The sequence below is a fragment of the Triturus cristatus genome, chromosome 2_2 (assembly GCF_964204655.1).
Source record: "Triturus cristatus chromosome 2_2, aTriCri1.1, whole genome shotgun sequence".
Classification (NCBI taxonomy): Eukaryota; Metazoa; Chordata; class Amphibia; order Caudata; family Salamandridae; genus Triturus; species Triturus cristatus.
This window is the reverse complement of record NC_140582.1, coordinates 686,133,095-686,155,363: the sequence shown is the minus strand read 5'-3', so window position 1 is coordinate 686,155,363 and position 22,269 is coordinate 686,133,095.

Genomic DNA, 22,269 nt, shown 5'->3' with positions numbered 1-22,269 from the left:
TGGCTGCCCCTGCGCACCCAGGTCTCACTGCTCACCTGCCAACACAGGCGTGTGTCAAAGAGGACTCACCATGTGTGAGGGCAAACTCCAAGCCTGAGGCCCACGACCTTGGCAGCCTCCTCAGACCATCGCTGGCCTCCACGAGACAGGCCCGCAGCACTCCTTTCTCGTTGATGTACTCCACCGCTGCCTCCGGCCTACACTGCCGTCTAGTAGGTCACACATTTGAAACTGAGTCTTGATATCAGGATGGCCGAGTTCCTATGTTAATGGGACGTTTTATATCACTATACTCCCTTCCATGTGGTGCCACCAACTCTGTGCATAGCTTTCCAACGACACGTGTCTGTGGTCCCTTGCTGACTACTGCCTTCGGCCTACACTGTGGTCAAGTAGGTCACACATTTGGAACTGAGTCTTGATTTTTCAATGGCTGAGTTCATACCATTGTATGCAAGTAGAGGAGTAAGAGGAAGACGCGGTTCAGTCCGGAGGAAAAAATTATCCTTGTTATGCAGGTGATCAAACACTACCAACAACTGCTGTGGTGCCACTAACTCTGTCAAACAGGAATCACCAAGTCACACATATCACACACCAATGAACCAGTGAGCCTGCCAACACATCATGCTGAACCGACTATTGACTCATGTCTCTCTGCACTGTCACAGGTGACCAAGGATATGCACTCTGCCCTTGGATGATGACACCCCTGCGAGCCCCAAACACACTGGCACAGAGGCAGTACAATGCAGCCCACAACCGCACCAGGGGCATCGTGGAACACACATTTGGCGTGGTGAAGTCACGTTTCAGGTGCCTGGACATCACAGGTGGAAGGCTCCTGTACAGCCCAGACATCGTGTGCAAGATGATCGTTGCATGTTGTGCGTTGCACAACATTTGTGTACGCACCAATGCCCCATGGCTATAAGTGCCAGATGCACCGGACGATGATGAGGAAGATGAGGCAGGTGGACCACAGTGCACTTCGCACTACACGAGATATGCATAGCACTACGCGAACTGCGTAGTGCGCTGTTCGCAATGATTGCACAGTGCCAGATGCTTGTCCACACTGTGCAATCATTGAAAACGGCATCTTGCACAGTGCGAGCTGTCGTTTTCTGCCGCTCAAGTAGATTTTTACTCGAGTGGCAGCTTTCTCAACGCGGACTGGTAGTTTCTCATTGTGAGCGGTCGCGAGCATACGTGACCACTCGCAATGAGAAACCTGACCTCCCCACGTTGAGAATCTCTCCGGGAGGTTTATTTTCCACGCTCGCGATCGGCAACTTGATGTTGCTGATCGCAAATGAGGAAAAAGCCTCACCAGGATGTCATTTTGCTCGCTCGCGGTCGCCAACTTGACATTGAGGACTGCGAGCAAGCAAAAAATTTCAACTAAGCTACGAAATGACAAACAATACCCTCTTGCAAGGCATTTCAGGGAGCACCATCTGAGCAGTACAGGATCGTTGCATTTGATCATATCCCAGCTAATACTTGAGGTGGAGACAGGGTTCTAGCAGTCATAAGGCTTGAGTCCGGTTATTTCATTGGGTTTAATACACAGTATTCCAAGGGACTTTATATGTATAAAGAGTTAGCCGTGCATCTAGGATGACATGTATTATGTGAGTTGCATTATGAATGCTGAAATTATTTCTTTCTGACACTTTGTATATATTTTCTTCCAATATCATCTCTCTGAATACTTTACATTTTTTCTTCCAATCTCAACTGGATTTTAGTGACTTTTTAAAATATTTGTTCACAGATGCATTGATTTGGAGAGACCACTGAGTCAAATTGGCATCTAACTAAGTTAATCAAAAATCACCTTGTTTAAATTCATCTATTTTTTGTTTAGAACTCCTTTGTGTTTATTTTTTTGGTTCAGTGATGTGCATATAGAGAGGAGTTGGCTTAATGACTAGGGCGGTTGACCTAGAATCTGGGAAACCGGGTTCAAGTCTCGGCAATGACGCTGAGCATCCTGTGATTCTGGCAAATCACTTAATCTCCCCATGCCTAACAAAATAATGAATGCGTCCTCATGTAACGCACCTGGTGCTATGTAAAGAGCTCTGATACCCGATACCTTCGGGTCAAGTATGCGCTATATAAAACTCCATAAAGTAAAAAACAAAATGGTTATGTTTAGTCCTGCATGTGTACATCAAATTAATCAATTAGTAGTACTGTTATTTAACATTGGGGTTTTCTATGTACTAATCATGATCAGAGTGACATGGATCGGCTGAGCCCACTGAGCAACAATATGTATCTGTTTTTTAATATGTTGTTTTCCATTTCCTTTGTTTTATTTATTTGCCATTATGATAGTTTAAATTTGATTTGCATTTCATGACTTGCCCACTTGGGCAGAATCACATATTTGCTTATTGAGCCCTGTCTTTGTGATTAAGCACTCTGGTCTTGGATTTTGATTGTGATTATTAATCCTCAATCCTGTATAACTGTATAATATGTATTAATCTGAAGATATATTACTTCTACGTTTATAATTTTCACTTCATATACTATGTTGTAAACACATATAGTGGATACATGCCATTCACTGTAGGATGCCACTGGTTACATATATATATATATATATATATATATATATATATATATATATATATATATATATATATATATATATTCACTAAAAAAACATAGGTTTCAGGGACGTCATAGTTACAAATTATCATTTTTAAAACCTTTGAAATTCACTGAAAAAACCACAGGTTTCAGGGACTTTATAGTTACAAATTAGCATTTAAAAAACCTTTGAAATTCACTGAAAAAACCATCGGTTTCAGGGACGTTATAGTTAGTTGCACATTTCACTCGTAAAAAACCATAAAAATGTGGCCGTTATAGTTAGTTGAGCTAACTATAACTCACTTCCCCGCAATGCACTGCTGATGACGTCACATATTATATCATTCATGACATGGTCAGTGACATCACTGATGACATCACTGATGACATCTCAAATGACATCACTGATGACATAATCCAGTGACTGTATGTTTCTGTAAAGTTTAAATATGTTTTATAAATATATTGGCCAAGGTATATTGAAGAATGAGAGAGTGTATAAGTATGTGGATGGAGGATTTAGTAGGTGTGTGACTGACTGTATAAGTGAGTGATTAAATGTGTCTGAATTCATGAGTTAGTGACTGAACTGTGTGAAGGTCTGTATCAACTGAACTGTGTGAAGGTCTGTATCAGTGTGTCTATTGCTGTGTAAACTGCTGCATTGGTTGATGAGTAGCTACATGAGTGGCTATATGGGTTATTGATTTGTTGACTGAGTATTTGTATGGGTGCCTGAGTGTGTGTGGGGGTGGGTGGGAGGTGTGTGACTTTGTGCATAGATGTGTGAATTCTTAATTCATTGGGTGTATGGGTTCAAGACTGCATGTGGAAACAGCTGTATGGGTGGGTGAGTATGTGTATGGGTGTGTTGGTGAGTGAATGGATAGCTCAGTGCTACATGTCCAAGTAACTACATTTGTAAAACGCAGTGCATGAGAGAGTTGGAGTATATAAATGACTATACGTGAGAGTCAGTGATTGTGAGAGTGCTGAATATATGAGTGTGTACTTGTATCAGTGATTGTATAAGAGAGTAAGTATATGTTGGTATCACTACGAATAAGTGAGGTTGTGTGTTTATAACTGTATAGCTGAGTAAATAGAAGTGTGATTGATTCTTTGCATGACTAACTATATTTGTCAGTAACTCTGGATGAGTGGCGGTGTGTGAGTGCTTCTATAGGTGTATGAGTGCCTTTAATAGTGTTGTATTGATGATTCAGTGCAAGTATGAGTGACTGTGTGGGTGAATGAGTGGATGTATGTGTAGACCTAGGAATCAGTGCGTGCATATGTAGTAACTGGTATTGGTGTCGCTATTGTTTCAAAATGGAAGACTGTATTTTAGAGTGGGTGTATCAAAGGTTATATTAAGGAAGAGGAGGTGCATCAGATTTTCACGTGGATGATGTCATCAGTGATGTCATTTGAGATGTCATCAGTGATGTCACTGACCATGTCATGAATGATGTAATATGTGACGTCATCAGCAGTGCATTGGGGGGGAGTGAGTTATAGTTAGGTCAACTAACTATAGCGGCCGAATTTCTATGGTTTTACACGAGTGAAATGTGCAACTAACTATAACCTCCCTGAAACCTATGGTTTTTTCAGTGACATTCAAAGGTTTTTTAAATGCTAAGTTGTAACTATAACGTCCCTGAAACCTATGTTTTTTTCAGTGAATTTCAAAGGCTTTTAAAATGATAATTTGTAACTATAACGTCAATGAAACCACTATTATTTTTTGTGAATTTCAAAGGTTTTTTAAATGCTAATTTCTAATTATAATGTTCATTAAACCTATGGTTTTTTCAGTGATTTTAAATTATCATTCCATTCTCAACCTGGTGAAAACAGCTGATATTTCTAGTTTTCCAGCAATAGCTTCTGCAAAACAAAATCGCCACAAATGAGCAACAACTAACGCTAATAATAATAATAATAATAAAACAGGCGATAAGCTGTGCTAGCAATAGGAATGTACCATCTGCCTTTTACTGGTGTAAAGTAGGACGCCTACCTACAGTGTGAAAGGGAGCCCAGCCCAGAATCACATCTGAAGACAAGCCACTGATCATGCACCTCCCACACCCAAGAAGGCCACAAAACCCACTGCCACCACCCTCAGGACCACCCCCCGGACCACCACCCCCTACTACCACTGGGGCAGCGCACAACAGGACAGCGAACCTTCCAAAAACGGCATGGCCCCTCAGCCACACAATAGCTGAATGTTGCAAGATGTGGCAACCAAACATGTGTGAAGGACGCAAGTCACCCACCAATAATATTGCACATAATACCAAGTGTAGTGGTCATGTGCTGGACAGACCTCACTGTGCAGAGCACAAACCTCTCCATGTTTATATATACTACTGGTGCTTGTAGTGTTGTGGACAGTGGACACAACCATGTTACCTCAGGCAGTGGGGAAGATCTCGGTCATGTACCTGTGTCGTCATCCCCTGTAAGCGGAAGCACAGTGGGCTGGTCCAACGTACGCCACTCCAGCGTAGAAGTGTGAATAAATAGGCCGGGGCTCTGGGAGTGGTTCACATGTGTGAAGGCCAATGCGTCTGCCAGAGCGGCAGCCCTCACCCTGCCACGCTGCTTCTGCCATGACCACAGGCCTCCTCCACTCAGGCCCCCTGCGAACACAGCAGCACAGCACCACAGAGTTACGTCTGTGCACACTGCTGCCTTTGATCTACACTGTGGACAGCAGGACTCACAATTCAGATGGATTTGCGATTGCAGATGACGCAGTCCAGTAGGCAAGACACATTGCTCCCAGTGTGGCCCATACGGACCACACATCATCGCACACTGCGTACACGCTGAGCGCCAGAGGTACCACTAACTCAGTGCACCACAAGTCAATGCCACGTGGCCTTATTAAGGCAGAAATCATTAGACACAAGACTTTGCTACCAGTGCGGCCCGTCCGGACCACGCATCATCGCAGGGTGCACACACGCTGAGTGCTTCAGGTGCCACTAACTCAGTGCACCACAAGTCACTGCCACATGGCCTTACTGAGGCAGAATTCCTTAGACAAAAGACATTACTACCAGTGCGGCCCGCCTGGACCACACATCATCTCAGGGTGCACACACGCTGGTTGCTTCAGGTGCCACTAACTCACTGCAACACAAGTCATCGCCACGTAGCCTTATTATGGCAGAATTCATTAGACAAAAGACATTGCTACCAGTGCGGCCCGCCCGGACCACGCATCATCGCAGGCTCCGCACACACTGAATGCATCTGATGCCACTAACTGTGCAGCTCAACTCAACGCTACGTGGCTGTAGGCCCTTGCTGACCGCTGCCTCTGGCCTACACTGCGGTCAGCACGGCTCACAATTAAAATTCAATCTTGATTTATTCATTACAGAGTCCAGTTGGCAACCAACTACAACGTCCCTGAAACTTACACAATATCCTTTTAGTATCCTTGCTTCAAGAACTTTTTTGATATCATTTATAGCTTTAGTACAATGACCAAATTCATCTTGCAAGTCCAAAGGAACACTGAATGGCAGTCTACACTGCGGCCAGCAGAGCTCACAGTTCGAATTCAATCTTGATTCATTAATTTTAGAGTCCAGTATGCAACTAACTATAACGTCCCTGAAACTTACACATTTCGACAATGTATTCCATACATATTTCATCTTTTGTTACCTACACTGCGGTCAGCAGAGCTCGCAATTTACATAGAGACATGATTTAATAATTGCAGACAGAATTGTACTCTATGTCCTCGGATTTTGTCAAGAGGAAGTGACAAAAAGCATTCTTCAATGCCTGTGCTGACTACTGCCTTCCATCTACATTGTGGATTGCAGGGCTCACAATTCAGATCGAATCGCAATTGCAGATGACGCAGTCCAGTAGGCAAGAGACATTGCTCCCAGGGCAGCACGCCCGGACCACGCATCATCGCTGGCTGCGCACACGCTGAATGCTTCTAATGCCCCTATCTCAATGCAGCACAACTCATGGACCCTTCATGATACAATATTTTGTGTATAATGTCACATCTGGTACTCCTACCTCAGTGTACCACAAGTCATGGACCCTTTACGATAGAATCTTTTGTGTATTATTTCACATCCAGTGCCCCTACCTTAGTGCAGCACAAATCATTGACCCTTTATGATTGAATCTCTGTGTCTGATCCAATGATTACTGTTGTACTTGTTGCCAGCACCAACCATTCCCGGAGGGCTGGCTTACACTGACCCCACACGCATCCAGCACAGACGTCATTGGACATGTGACGCTGGTAATAAAAAGGAGTTGAGCGCACGTGCCCGTACCCAGTTCCACGATCTATCTGTGTCCATGTGTTCATTATGTATGCAACATGCTGCCCCGTGCCCTACCAGATTACATTGTGCTCTGGACGGCGTATGCAACCGACTTACCTTTGACAGTGGGAGAAAACTTTGGTTATGTAACTTTGTCTCGGTCATTGTACAAGTACATAGGTAGAGACTGGATGATTAGAGTTCTGCATGGAGAGTGTATAGTGAATTTATAAGTGCGTGGGGATTGGCGGAGTAATTGTATAAGTACATATGTTGGCGCAGCCTAACTCCGACAATGAGCTTGTCTCTAACTGGCTGCCCTCCCTGTCCCGAAAAAATGAAATTTGGGCTTTGAATGGCCCTGTATTGCTACAGCTGCAATACTCCACTGAATGTGCAATAAAAATTCACATCCACACAGATGTGTCATGTCCACCATCTTTCTTGTGTGGAACTATGGATGAATGCAGGGTCAGTGATTCCTCGTACCTTCCATGTTGGCCATGTTGTGAGACTTCGCTCACAGAGTTACACATTGACGCTTGCGACACGGGTGACGGCAGCACTACAACTAGAACACCCGGGGCATCAGTTGATTCCTCATACAGCTCACGATGGACCCACGCCCATAGTTCTGGAGTCATTCTTCACAGCCTTACGCAGGACTGGCATATGCCAGGCCAGCCCACTCCACATACGCTTACAGGGAAGGACAACAACGTTACATGGCCCAGATTTTCATTGCAGTGATCTGCTGGTCACACCCTAGTTTTCAGTACGCCACAGCCACTCCCTTACGGCTAGTATACACCACACCCATCCAGCACAGGCATCACAGGACACGTGACCCTCCCAATAAAAAGACGTGCTCGACCTATTTCAGAGTTACTCGCACCGAATGCACTGCAGCCGGCACAGATAGATAGAGGAACTGGGTACGGCCTATCCTGGTGGTCTGGACAGCTCAGGTTTTGTGTGCCCTGCTGGACCGCATTGTAGGCCTGAGCCATCAGACAGTGCAGGCCTACCACCACATGGCATCACCTTGCTGGTCACTGAGTTAGTGGCACCGCAAGGGCTGAGCAGGTGTGCAGCCTGCGATGAAAAGCCTGGTGCACTGGTATATACTCTGCCATGGCAAAATCAAGACCCAGCACCAAATGCGAGACCTGGTGGCCTGCGGAGTGGGGCTGCATGATATGCAGAGTGCCCTGTCCGTGAAAAGGTGGGCAGTGAGGCCTGGGTGCGCAGGGGTGGGGATACACCTCTGGGCGGCGGGAGTGGATGATGTGCAGCAGCCTGGATGCACAAATGCGGAACCGCGGTTTAGGCATGCGCATTCGTATATACTCTGCCATTATTAATTCTGTACTATGTTTCAGATGTCGGAGCTTGAGGGCTCCACTAGGTCCCGGCATGTGATTGCAGAGACAGCGGTGGTGTAAAGATGAGCTGTGAGGGTTTTGTCCACAGTATGGGCACTCACTGTCCCTCTTCATCTCTTCCTTTCTCTTCCTTTTTCTCCTTCAAACTCTTTCTCTCTCTCTTCCTCTCACACTGTTTCTCTCTTTTTCGCTCTTCCTCTTTCTTACACTCTTTCTCTCTCTCTCTCTCTCTCTTCCTCTCTCTCACTATTTCTCTCTCTCTTCGTCTCTCACTCTTTCTCTCTGTCTTCCTCTCACTCTTTTTTTTTTCTCTCTCTCTTCCACTCACTCTCACTGTTTCTCTCTTTCTCTCTGTCTTCCTCTCACTCTTTCTTTCTTTTTCTCTCTGTCTTCCTCTCACTCTTTTTTTCTCTATCTATCTCTCTTTCTATCTCCTTCGATGGATGCATGCTTTTTATCTAACAGGCTGTGGTTCACGAATTGAGCCCCCCCCAAAACGGAACTCCCGCCACTCAGTGCCATCAGAGCTCAACTTGTGTGGAACATGCGATGATGCGTGGCCATTTTGACAATCAACACCCACTGCGAATTGTGCGCTCTGCTTTACCACGAGTACGCAACGCCTGAGAGTTTGCTTCGGCATGTGGTGGACCCTCTTACAAATATGCCAGTGGCGGAAGATGAGCAGACAGGCTTCTTTCCAAAGCAGCGGGCAGTCACCTCTGGGCGGTGGGAGTGGATAGTGTGCAGCAGCCTGGGTGCATAACAGCGCACAGACACCTCCTACCAGTGGGAGTGGATGGGGTGCAGCAGCCTGAGTGCGCAGCGGCAAAACAGAGAATTTTGCGTATGCAGTTGTCTGTACTCTGCAATTACTAATTCTATACTATCTTTTAGATGACTAAACTTGAGGGTGCACTATGTCCCGGTATGTGGTTTGAGACACACCGGTGGCAGAAAGATGAGATTTTCTCCAGTGTCAACACTCCCTCTCCATCTCTTCCTTTCTCTCTCTCCCACTTTCTCTCTGTCTCTGTCTCTTCCTCTCTCTCTCTCTCATTCTTTATTTCTCTCTCTTCCTTTCGCTCATTATTTCACTCTCTCTCTTCCTCTCTCTCACTCTTTCTCTCTCTCTTCCTCTCTCTCTCTCTTTCTCTCTCTCTTCCTCTCTCACTCTTTCTCCCTGTCTTCCTCTCACTCTTTCTATCCTTTTCTCTCTCTCTTTCTTTCACTCCCACTGTTTCTCTCTTTCTCTCTGTCTTCCTTTCACTCTTTCTGTAATATGTCTTCGCAGCTGGATGGCTCTGGTCGTGGGTGCAAATATCTCGCAATAAAACTTGCTTTCAATCAACAACCAACCTTGTACGTCCTCAATACACCCCTAAACTTTCAAGATAGGAGCTGATCAAAATAGAGATACTTTTGGGAAAATTTAGTAAAGATTCGTCAAATGACGCCAAACTTATAAGCATATGGAGGACTCCAAGAGGGTGGCCACGCAACCCCCCTCCCAACATGAGTGAAGCCCTGGGTCTGCGGGGATCCCAGCGGGCCACCGCAGCCCCAGCGAGCCCCCGCTATTATTTTTTAGCAAATGCCTCCAGGACCTAGCCCACCCCGGGGTCTCATTAAAATAAAATGCAGAAACCCGCGACCCCAGCGCGTATTGCGCATATATTTTTGTTTTTTTTTAATGCTTTCTATGGCCCCGAGGGTCCTTCTGGGGCCCCCTGAGCAGGCCTAGGGGGTCAGGGTGTTTCTACCCTGCCCCCTTCTCTTGTTTTATACCTTTGTTTCTCTGTTTCCTGGTTACTAGCTTCTACAGAGTCACAAGATGGCTGCCAACACTTCCTGGTTTGGAGTGTTGACAGCCAATGACAGTGAAGCTCGTGCTCGGGACTTAGGCTCCGCCCAGATATCGAAACTTTTATTTTTCTAATTTCTCAGCAACTACTGACCGGATTTACACCATTTAAAAAAAAGCTCGCTTTCTGATCCAAGCACTACTTTTTTGCCAAATGTGGGGGAATTCCGTTCAGTAGTTTCGGCTCTAGCCTGGAACAAAGTTTCCTATGGGAAATTGATTTTTTGACTCTTATTCCTCGAATTTCTCAAAAACTACTGAACGGATTTACACCATTTAAAAAAAAGGTCACTTTCTGAACCAAGCTCTACCTTTCTGCCAAATTTGATGTAATTCCGTTCAGCAGTTCGGGCTGTAGCTCGTCGCAAAATTTCCAATGGAAATTAACATGGGGAAAACGCGTTTTGGGACCCCCCTTTTTTCTCAGCCCCCACTTGATGAATCACCCCCAAACTTTAAGGATAGGAGCCTACCTGGATAGACTTTTGTTTTTGAGAATTTCACAAAGATTCGTCAAACTACGCCAAAGTTATTAGCAAATCAAAAAATGCTTTTCCTATGGAAACTAGGTTGTAACTATAACTACCTACTGGCGACCGCCAGTAGGTAATATATATATATTCACTGAAAAAAACATAGGTTTCAGGGACGTTATAGTTAGCTGGACATTTCACTCATACAAAACCATAGAAATTCTTCCATTATAATTAGTTCTGCTATAACTCGCGCGCTCGCATTGCACTGCTGATGATGTCACATATTACATCATTCATGGCATGGTCAGTGACATCACTGATGACATCACATCCAGTGAATGTTGTTTTGTTTGATATTTAAATATGTATTATATATATAGCAATCTGCAATGAAGAATGAGTGGATATATAAATGTCTGGATAGAGGATTTAGTAGCTGTGTGATTGACTGTTTAAGTGAGTAATTAAAAGTGTCTCACTAAATACATGGGTTAGTGACTAAACTGTGTGAATGTCTGTATCACTCTGTCTGTTGTTGTGTAATCTGCTGCATCAGTTGGTCACTAGCTACATGAGTGTCTATATTACTTATTGATTAGTTGGCTGAGTATTTGTATGGGAGACTCAGTGTATGTCTGGTTGAGTGGGAGATGTGAGACTCTGTGCATAGATGTATAAGTGGTTCATTGACTAGGTGTATGAGTTTAAGAGTGCATGTGGAAACAGTTGTTTAGGTGAGTGAGTGTGTTTATGGGTGTGTTGATGAGTGAATATATGTCTCAGTGGTACATCTGTAATGAAGTACAAAAATAAAAAGCAGTGTATGTGACTGTTGGTGTATATAAATAACTATTAGGAAGAGTTAGTAATTGTTAGAGTGACTGCATGGATGAGTGTATACATGTAATAGTGATTTTATAACATAGTAAGTATGAGTTACTTTTTGTATGGATGAATGAGGTGTTGTGTGTATAACTGTGTATGTGAGTAAATGTAAGTGGGATTGATTATTTGCATGAGTGAGTAGGATGACTGCATAACCGACTAGGATGACTGCTGATGTGTCAATGTCTATATAGGTGTATGTGTGCATTTGATAGTGTTCTATTGATTAGTGACTGCATGTATGAGTAATTCTGTAGGTGAATGGGTAGTTGTGTGTGTAGACCTAGGAATCAGTGAGTGGGCATGTAGTACCTGGTACTGGTATGTAAATGGTTTAAAAAATGGTACTCTGTATTGTATAGTGAGTAATTAAAGGTTATACTAGTGTGAGATGAGGTGTATTAGCTTGTCACATGGATGATGTCATCAGTGATATCATTTGAGATGTCATCAGTGATGTAGTGATGTCAATGACCATGTCATGAATGATGTAATATGTGACATCATCAGCAGTGCATTGTGGGCGCGCGATTTATAGTTAGCACTACTAACTATAATGGAGGAATTTCTATGGTTTTGTACGAGTGAAATGTCCAGCTAACTCTTGAATCTCACTTAAAACATGTCCTAATATTGCTTTCTACAACCCCCTCATTTTATTCCTTTTTAAATTAAATGTTTTAAGTGTTACCAGTATATTCTATTCAAGATGGCTTCAAGTGTGCCATACTTTTGTCATAAGTAAGGCTGATAGCGCACTAGTTGTTCTTTAGAACACTCTGGGAAGCTGCAGTAGAACACAAAGGAATCAACTGAGAGGCTGCTCCTGTTGAAATAAAGCAGGAAGATATTTGAGATCTCACTTAAAACATGTCCTAATGTTTCTTTCTACAGCACTAACCATAATTTCTATGACAAAATGAACCCCATCATTTTGTTCCTTTTTAAATTAAATGTTTTAAGTGTTACCAGTTTATTCCAATCAAGATGGCTTCGGGTGTGCCATAATTTTGTCATAAGCAAGACTGTTAGCACTTTAGTTGTTCTTTAGAACACTCTGGGAAGCTGCAGTAGAACACAAAGGAATCAACTGTCAGTCTCTGCCCTTGTTGGATGTACATGTTTTACTGAGAATGTCAGACTTCATTCTCACATGACTGAGAAAGATATTTGTGAATTTACAGAAAATATGCTTCTGGAGCACCTTCCAAACCACTATGGGACAAGCATGAGAAAATAGTTTTCTCTCAAACATGATTCAGGATATCCCAGCAGAAGGTTTTTCACAAGTTAAAATCACCTCAGAACACACCATAATTCCTAACATTAGTATGGTACCACCAACAAATGAATTCTAATGTAACTAAAGTCTGTTATTACCTTTTATAGTTCTCCTTTTGGTGACCCTCAAAACCTTCCATTCACTACAATGCATTTCAATGGGGTGCTATCTTGTATATTGGTCCCAAGATGGCTGCCAGCAATTCCAGGATGAAGTGCTGACAGCCAATCAGATCTCACAATGTGATGTGTCGTTAGGCTCCGCCCAGATATCAATATTTTTTTCTTTTTATAATGTCTCATGGACTACTGAACGGATTTACACCATTTAACAAAAAGGTACCTTTCTGAACCAAGGGCTACCTCTTTGCCAAATTTGGTGTAATTCCGCTCAGCAGTTCGGGCTGTAGCCGCGGCTAAAGTTTCCTATGGAAAATTGCATGGGAAAAACACGTTTTGGGACCCCCCTTTTTTCTCAGCCCCCGCTTGCCGAATCACCCCGAAACTTTCAGGAAAGGAGCGGACCGGTGCGCCCCACAAGTTATGAACATTTCGCGAAGATTCGATGACTGGCGCCAAAGTTATTGGAAATAGAATGTTACGGATTTCCTATGAAAAATAGGTCCTACTATAATATATATTCACTGAAAAAACCATAGGTTTCACACATGTTATAGTTAGCTGGACATTTCACTCGTACAAAACCATTGAAATTCCCCCGTTATAGTGAGTTCAGCTAACTATAACTCGCGCGACCGCAATCCACTGCTGATGACGTCACATATTACATCACTCATGACATGCTCAGTGAAATCACTGATGACATCACTCAAGACATCTCAAATGACATCACTGATGACATCACTGATGACATCATCCAGTGAATATGTGTCTTTCTGAAAAATAAATATTTTTATATATGTATATCTAAAGGTTAATGGAAGAATAAATGGGTAAATAAATGTCTAAATGGATGGGTTTTTTTTGTAAAATTAATTGTATAACTGACTTTTTAACAGTATCTTAGTGAATACAAGTATTAGTGAGTAATGTTTAAATATTTAAATATCTGTGTCAGTGTCTCACTTTGTGTATAAGTGGCTGCATGGGTTGGTGAGTAGCTACATGAGTGTGTATATGGGTTATTAGTTTGTTTTTAGAGTATCAGTATGAGTGTCTGTATGGTTCAGTGGGGGATGTTCCTTAGCGTATAGATGCATGAATGAGTGACTCACTGTTTGTATGTGTTTTGAAGACAGTATGGGAGCAGGACAGTATGGGTGGATGAGTGTGTGTATGGGTGAGTAAGAGAGTGAATGACTGTCTCAATAGTGTCTTTATGAGTAAGTCCATATGTTTTAAACTAGTATATGTGAGTATTGATGTATATAAGTGAGGATATATGAGAGTGAGAGATTGGAAGAGTTCCTGTATAAATAAGTATGTGTTTCTATAAGTGAGTACATGTATGAGTGACTATATAGAAGTATTGATGAATGAGTGGATGCGTATGTAGATTTTGGAATTGCTGAATAGGTTGTTCTAACTGGTATTGGTATCTCTATAGTTTTCAAAACTTTAGTTTGTATTTTTCAATGTGTGTATCAAAGTTTATATTAGGATAAGAGGAGGTCTGCCACTCTTACACAAGGATGATGTCATCAGTGATGTCATCAGTGATGTCATTAGAGATGTCATCAGCGATGTCATGAGTGATGTCACTGACCATGTCATGAGTGATGTAATATGTGACTTCATCACCAGTGCATTGCGGGCGCGCAAGTTATAGTTAGCTGAACTAACTATAACAGGGGAATTTCAATGGTTTTGTACGAGTGAAAAGTCCAGCTAACTATAACGCCCGTGAAACCTATGGTTTTTTCAGTGAATTTCGAAGGTTTTTTAAATGCTAATTCCTAACTATAACGTGCCTGAAACCTATGATTTTTTCAGTGAATATCAGAGGTTTTTTAAATGCTAATTTCTAACTATGGCTACAGAGATAGGACATGTGAAGAAAGAAGATAAAACGCACTGAAAGAAAAAAAGAAATGCAGAAAGAAGCAACAGAAGTCCTCAAAGACGAAGAAAAGTGCAGGAAGAAGGATAATGTGCAGAAAGAACAAACAGAAGGGCAGAAATAAGCCTTGTTGCAAAATCATCCTGTACCCTCAACTTTTTCAGATGGATACTGGTGGTAACTGAGTCTGACTAACCAGTCCTAGAGCCAGTGCTTTGTTAAAAGACACTCAGAATACAGTGAAAACACCTACATACACTAGGGAACACTATGCGTTGGGGTCCCCCTGTGATTAGCATGACCTCCTCTGTAAGCCCCTAGTATATAAAAGGGCAGGGGATTAAAACTACCTCTTAAAACAAGCCACAGGGTGTGTTCGCACACGTCACCTCAGGCCCCGTCCCCTCCCTTCCCCACTGTGTAAACACGCCCTGTGGCCATTTTCAGTTGGGAGATTAAGTCCCCTTGAATCCTGAGGGTCCCTAGGGTCCAACTAGCCCACTAGCTACCTCCAGTAAGCACCACAGAGCTGCGTGGCAGAGAGCTGTAAAAAATGGCACGGCCTGGACCACGTCTCTGCAACGCAGCGCAGTGGTGCTTACTGGAAGCACCTGGTGGGCTAGTTAGCCCCCAGGGGCCCTCAGGATTGAAGGGGAATTATTTCCCCAACTTAAAATGCGCCATAGGGCGTGTTTGCACACGTCACCTCAGGCCCCGTCCCCTCCCTTCACCACGGTGTAAACGTGCCCTGTGGCTGTTCTAAGTTGAGAGATTAAGTCCCCTTGAATCCTAAGGGTCCCTATGGTCAAACTAGCCCACTAGGTCCCTCCAGTAAGCGCCACAGAGCTGCGTTGCATAGCGGTGTAAAAAGGGGCGTGGCCTCAGAACACCTGTCTGCAACACAGCTCCCTGGCGCATACTGGAGATACCTGTTGGGCTAGTTGGCCCTCAGGGACCCTTAGTATTGAAGGGGAATTAATTCCCCAACTTACAAATGGCCAGGGGGTGCGTTTGCAGAGTGCTGCAAGGAGGGGGCGTGGCCTCCGGCGCGATGCCGGTCTTTTATTTATTTGAATTTTTTAAGAAGGAAGGCTGTGTGGCCCCCCCTTCTTTTTCTAATTGATTGGCCCTGGGGACCCCATCCCCCACGGCCAGCACCCTAATTTTTTTTGTTGAAAAAAATTAATTTGGAACGGGGCCGCGTGGCCCGCCTCCCAAGGCCTTAATCGGCCCCGGGGACCCCAACCCCCGGGTCATGGCCTTTTTAAAAAAAATTATTTAGGAGGGGGGCTGCGTTGCCCCCCTCCTCAGGCCACTTATGGCCCCAGGGACCCCATCCCCCGGGGCCGGCCTTTATTTTTTATTATTTAAAAAATATATATATTTATAGAAACACCTAGGAGATGCTGGACAAACCGTATGTACCTATCACCATGATGATTTGCGTGATATTCATTAAAAGGCGACTATGCATACAATGAATCCACATGAAATGTATTTACACCGCTAGTGAAGCTCTGACGTGTTTGACGCCCTACCATGCCTAATCCCGGCGCCCCCGCAACTGCGTACACTCCAAGTAGACACCCTTGTTGTTTATCTATATAGACATGGATAGCTATTGACGGGCACATTTAATACACACGCACACCGAGCCATTCAAAGGGGATGCGACAAAAATTCGACCAAACTATGCAAGAAACCCCACTCACTGTTAATAAAACACACATCCACGGCAGGATGTGTAATACTTTTCATTTTACTCTCTGGAAAGGAGACGAACCCCACTTGAGAGTCACAGCGTGCTCCTGGCTGAGCCCAATGCTGTGTTACACCCACCAGTGCCCGCCGAGAGCCAAACACCTCTGTGTTGTATTCCACTAGCTAGTGCGTATGCTATGACACTCTCTAGCCCATGTGCACTGTAACACCACCCTGTGAATATGTCATGCCACACTTGCCTTTGCACGAGTTATATTGCCCCATCTAACGTGCCTTCCTCGATGCCTATGTTATAACGCACGGCACTATGAAATGAAACGAAAAGACCATTTATCGAGCGCGGTAGCTACCCTGAGGCGTCCTAGCGCTACGGACCAAGCATGTGGGTAATGGGCTTAAGGGTTCATACTGATCTGTTGAAAAGCAGGGTTTTTAGTTGCTTGCGGAACCGCAGAAGGTTGGGCTCAGAGCGAAGAGAAAGGGGAATGGAGTTCCATAGGATGGCCGCGTTATAGGAGATCGCCTGGTTTTCTTAATCCTGGGTACCGTGGAGAGGAAGGAGGAGGCTGACCTGAGCTGTCTGGTGGGTTTGTAGGGGGTGATAAGTGAGTGGTTGATGGCAACCCCGGTTTTCCAGAAGGCTCGATGAGCAATACATAGGGCCTTGAAATCGATCCTCTCCCTGACCGGGAGCCAGTCGAGGTTCCTTAGGCCGGGTTTGACGGAGAGTCTATGGGGTATCAGGAGCAGGGTTCGGGCGGCGCAATTTTGAAGGGTTTGGAGCTTGCGCAGGGTGGCTTGGGGGGCCCCTAGATAGAGAGCGTTCCCGAAATCTAGCAGAGACAGAATGAGACCCTGAACCATTATCTGTCGTGGTTGGGGCAGCAATAGGGGGAGAATCTTCCGCCGGAGTAGACCAAAGCAGGTGGCTGACAGTTTAACTGCTTGGTGATTAAAATTGAGGGACTTGTCCAGCCAGATGCCAAGGCTCTTTATTTTGTCCTTAGGGGTGGGGGCAGGGCCGAGAGAGATCGGCCAAGATAGGGTGATAGGGAGCGGAGAGGGTTTGCCTAAGAGCATCAATTTGGTTTTGTCCCCGTTGAGTTCGAGGCATGATGAGGTCATCCATTTGGTCACCCCCTCGAGGCAGTCCCTCATGCTGTTATGTGGGGTGGAGGATTGATTGAGAGCCACCACTAGCTGAGTATCGTCGGCGTAGGTGACGATTTTTATTCCAAAAGGGCGGACTATCTCAGCAAGGGGGCTCATGTATATGTTAAACAGGGTAGAGCTTAAGGAGGAGCCCTGTGGCACTCCGCAGCCGAGGGGTTTATCCGGGGAGGTAAAATCTCCCTCGAAGAACTGGAAGTAGTGGTCGGAAAGAAAGGATTTGAGCCAGTCCAATGCAATCCCTGAGACTCCTAAATTGGTGAGTCGATGTAAGAGGATGTTATGGCTAACAGTGTCGAAGGCTGCGCTTAGGCCGAGAAGGATGATTGCCACGCACCCTCCCTGGTCCAGTATGTTTTTGGCTTCCTCCGTTACTGCGACTAAGGCAGTTTCGGTCCCATGCATGGGCCGGAATCCAGTCTGGGAGGGGTCGAGTAAGTGGTTGGTTTCAAGGAATTTTGCCAGAATGGTGTTGGCATATTTTTCCAGAATTTTGCTCAGCATGGCAGCAAAGATATTGGGCGATAATTAGTGGGGTTGTCTGGGTCTAGATTAGGTTTTTTCAGAAGGGCCTTGTCCATAGCACGCTTCCAGGGAAGCGGGACGCTGCCAGTAGATAGGGATGCATTAAGTAGGTTGAGTATGGTGGGGAGGATGTTCCCAGTAGCAGTCAGCAAGGTGCGTGGAGGTGCTGGGTCATTGGGGGAGCCAGATGTTACTTGGCACAGAAAGGGTTCTAGCGTGGAGGGATTAAGAGGGGGAAAGGAATCAAAGATGGGCCGGGGCTGGGATCCTAGCTCGGAGGGTAAAGGAGGGGTTGGGTCAGTCAAGGTGGGGGAAAAAGAGGTATAGATGGTTTGAATTTTTTGGTGGAAGAACTCAGCCAAGTCATTACAACGGGTTTGTGTATTAATAGTGTTAAAAGGTTTGTCCGGGAGTTTGAGGAGGGTTTTTGCAATACGATAGATTTCTTTTGGTCGGGAGACAGCTGCGTTAATTTTGTCTTCAATGAAAGTGGATTGGGTATTTTTTATCTCATTTTTGTAGGTTCGGATCGCTTGTCTGTAGGCTTTTTTCCTGGATGAAGAGTAGTCCAGCCGCCACTGCCTTTCTAGTTTTTTGCATTGGCGTTTCAGGTCCTGCAGTTCGGTGGAGTACCAGGGAGCGGTTTTTGTAGAGCACTTAATTTTGGTGCATTTCATGGGGAGAACAGAGTCAAGTGAGTCCGAAATTCACTGATTGTAGTCCTCGTTTGCTATGGAGGGGTTGGGATTGTAGGGAGGTCTGGAGGTTTCAAGGGCTGCCTGCCATTTTTCTAAAGGAAGCTTAGACCAGTTGCGATCTGTACGAGTGTCGGTGTTGATGGGAAGATGGGAGACGGCGGTAGCCCATAATAGGGGAATCAAAAAGTGATCCAACCAGGGAAGAGGAGAGGGGATTCCTACGGAGAGGTCTTCACTGTTACTAAATACAGGGTCAAGTAGATGTCCCTTGATGTGGGTAGGTTTGGAGACTAGTTGTGTCATTTTTAGTGCAGATAGACTTGAGGATAGTTGTGAGGCAGTGTGGTCCAGGATGTTATCGAAATGGATGTTGAGGTCGCCTAGAAGTGTAAAATTGAAGGAGCTACAGGCTAGGCTAGCAATGATGGGGGGAAGGTTATTGGTGAATTGTCCTAACGTACCGGGTGGGCGGTATACGAGTATACCGGAGAACGTGCTGGTGGGGGAAAAGTCAATGGCAAAAGAAAGACTTTCGCAATCAGGTAGTGTGTTAGGGGTGCTACGGCACTTATAGCAGTCTCTGACAATGATCGCTAGGCCACCTCCTTTCCCTGTTTTCCGGTCTTCCCGTGAGATTAGATATCCCGGGGGGAGAGTCTGGACAAGGTCGGGCTCTGAATCCAGATTGAGCCAGGTCTCTGTGAGGTATAGGATGTCAGGATGAAGCTCTGCTAGTAGTAGGGAAATTTCCATGGAGTGTTTAGGCAATGACCTGCAGTTCAGGAGGTACATGGTTATTTTGGTCTTTTTAGTGGGTGGGGCCGAATGGGGATGGAATTCGCAGTGTGGGCATGGTGTATGCGGGCCGGCAGGGTTCCAGAGAAGGTGGCAATTGGCGGGGGTTGTTCCTCTAAGTTTGAGGAGGGAAGAGGAGCTATAAACTAATCTATGGGATGAGAGGCGATCAGGGTTTGTGGCCCCTGGCCCCTGACGGCCGCAGACGGGTGCAGACGGGCTTGCCTTTGGCACGCCGCCGGCACGCCCGCTGCACGTTCTGCTCTGCTTTGGCTTATGTGGGGAGTGGGGAGGAGACTAGACCGCAACCCTCCAATCAGAAGCAACTTCCCTTCACACGATCGGGATTAGGACCCGCGGTGGACCGGGGAAAGCAACCTGGGGGTGTGGCAATGTGAGAAGCCCTCGTGAGTCAGGTATTCTCTCGGTATAGAGGTTTTGATATTTTTTTAAAACGCAGTGCAGCAAAAGAAAGTGACAATAAGGAGAATTGGTTTAAAACAGCACAATAACAGTGGTAGCAGCGTCAACAGCTAGCGCCAAGCCACTACCTCAAGCGCGTCCGCTGCACATTCTGCTCTGCATTGGCTTATGTGGGGAGTGGGGAGGAGACTAGACCGCAACCCTCCAATCGGAAGTGACTTCCCTCCACACGATCGGGATTAGGACCCGCGGTGGACCGGGGAAAGCAAGCCTGGGGTGTGGCAATGTGAGAAGCCCTCGTGATTCAGGTATTCTCTCGGTATAGAGGTTTTGATATTTTTTTAAAACACAGTGCAGCAAAAGAAAGTGACAATAAGGAGAATTGGTTTAAAACAGCACAATAACAGTGGTAGCAGCGTCAACAGCTAGCGCCAAGCCACTACCTCAAGGGTGTCCGCTGCGCGTTCTGCTCTGCATCAGCTCATGTGGGGAGTGGGGAGGAGACTAGACCGCAACCCTCCAATCGGAAGCGACTATGCCATACATATTACAATCTGGGATCCATATCTTTGTCACAGTGCATATGCAACGTTACACTCCCCAGCACATATTTTATATTACAACTTTAGAGACTAGTTAGGTTACACAACACTGCCCTGTGCATATTACACTCCATAGCATGCGCTAGTGCCTGTGCTATCTCGCGCACTCCAATGAATCTGTCATTGCGCACAATGTATTGCATATTATATTTCACGCCCCGGTTCATCTTATATCACACTTTTTGGTGCATAGTTTATACCATATACTATTCTAGTTTTCATTTTCAATCGTGCTCTCAGGACTATGTTCTATATAACACTGCGTCCACCTCCACAGTCACAAACGTCCTCTTCTTTCTGAATAAAAGTGAGATTATGCTGCATACTTGTTCATATTTTAAGTAGTTCGCACAGACATACATTTTAAAAACAATAAAGTTCCTAATACCCACTTTCTCTGAACAGTTAGCTTGCTGCCCCATCACCTCTTCCCTATCCTCTGTTGTCTGAATCCATGGACTAGCCTCCTCCCTCCTGCCATGCATGGTCTGATGTGCTGCACCTGCTCTCCATTTAGCATGATGTACCAGTACACTCCTCCTGCCCTCCATTGCCCACTTCTATGGCCCATCATTGACTTCCTGCTTAGCCTCTGTGCTTAGCTTGCTGCCCCTATTCTCCTTCCCCCTGCTCTCCGATGTCTTTGTGCATGCCCTTGCTCCGTCCTTTTTGCCCACCATGTTCCATGAACCTGCCACTCCTATCTACTCTGAGTGTTCTGTTGAGCTGCCACTCCCCTCCCACCTGCCTAGCATTGTCAGATGACTTTAACCTGTCCCTGCCACCTCCACCCTGACTGTCCACATGCCATGCCATGCCCCTATCCCCTTCCTCCTGTCCTCCATGGTCCATTTTACTGCCACACCCTTCTGCCCTCCTTGGTCTGTTGTGCTGCAACTGCTCCTCCTGCCTACCCCATGCGGTCTGTTGTGAGGCCCTTTCCCCTGAACTCTCTTGTCTGTGCACAGGTCCTGACCCTCTCTTCTATCCTTCATGGTCCTTTGTGCATGCCCCAGCACCCTCCTTCTTGCCCATCATAGCCATTGTGCTGCCAATAAACTTCCCGCTTGCCATGCATGGTCTTCTGTGCTGTCATTGCCCCTCCCACCTTCCCTGTGTGGTCATCTATCTGCCCCTGACCCCCTCCCACCTTCCCTCCATGGTCTGTGTGAATGCCATCATAGTCACACTGTTGCTCTCCATGGTGTCTCGATTCTAGTGCCCATCCTGCCTGACCTCCATGGTCAACTTGCTGCTCCTGCCCTGCCCCCTTGCCCCCAGCCCTCTGTTTCCATGTGCAGACCCCTATTCCCTCCCTCCTGGCTTTTCTGTTCCATTGTAATGCCCCTGATCTGTCCCTCCTGCCCTTTATAGTCTGTTATGCTGCAGCTTTCTCTCCTGTCTGTCCATTATGGTCAGCTAGCTACCATTGCCTCTTTCCCCTCTGTTCTCTGTTGTCCATGTGCATGGTCCTGTCCCCTCCCTATT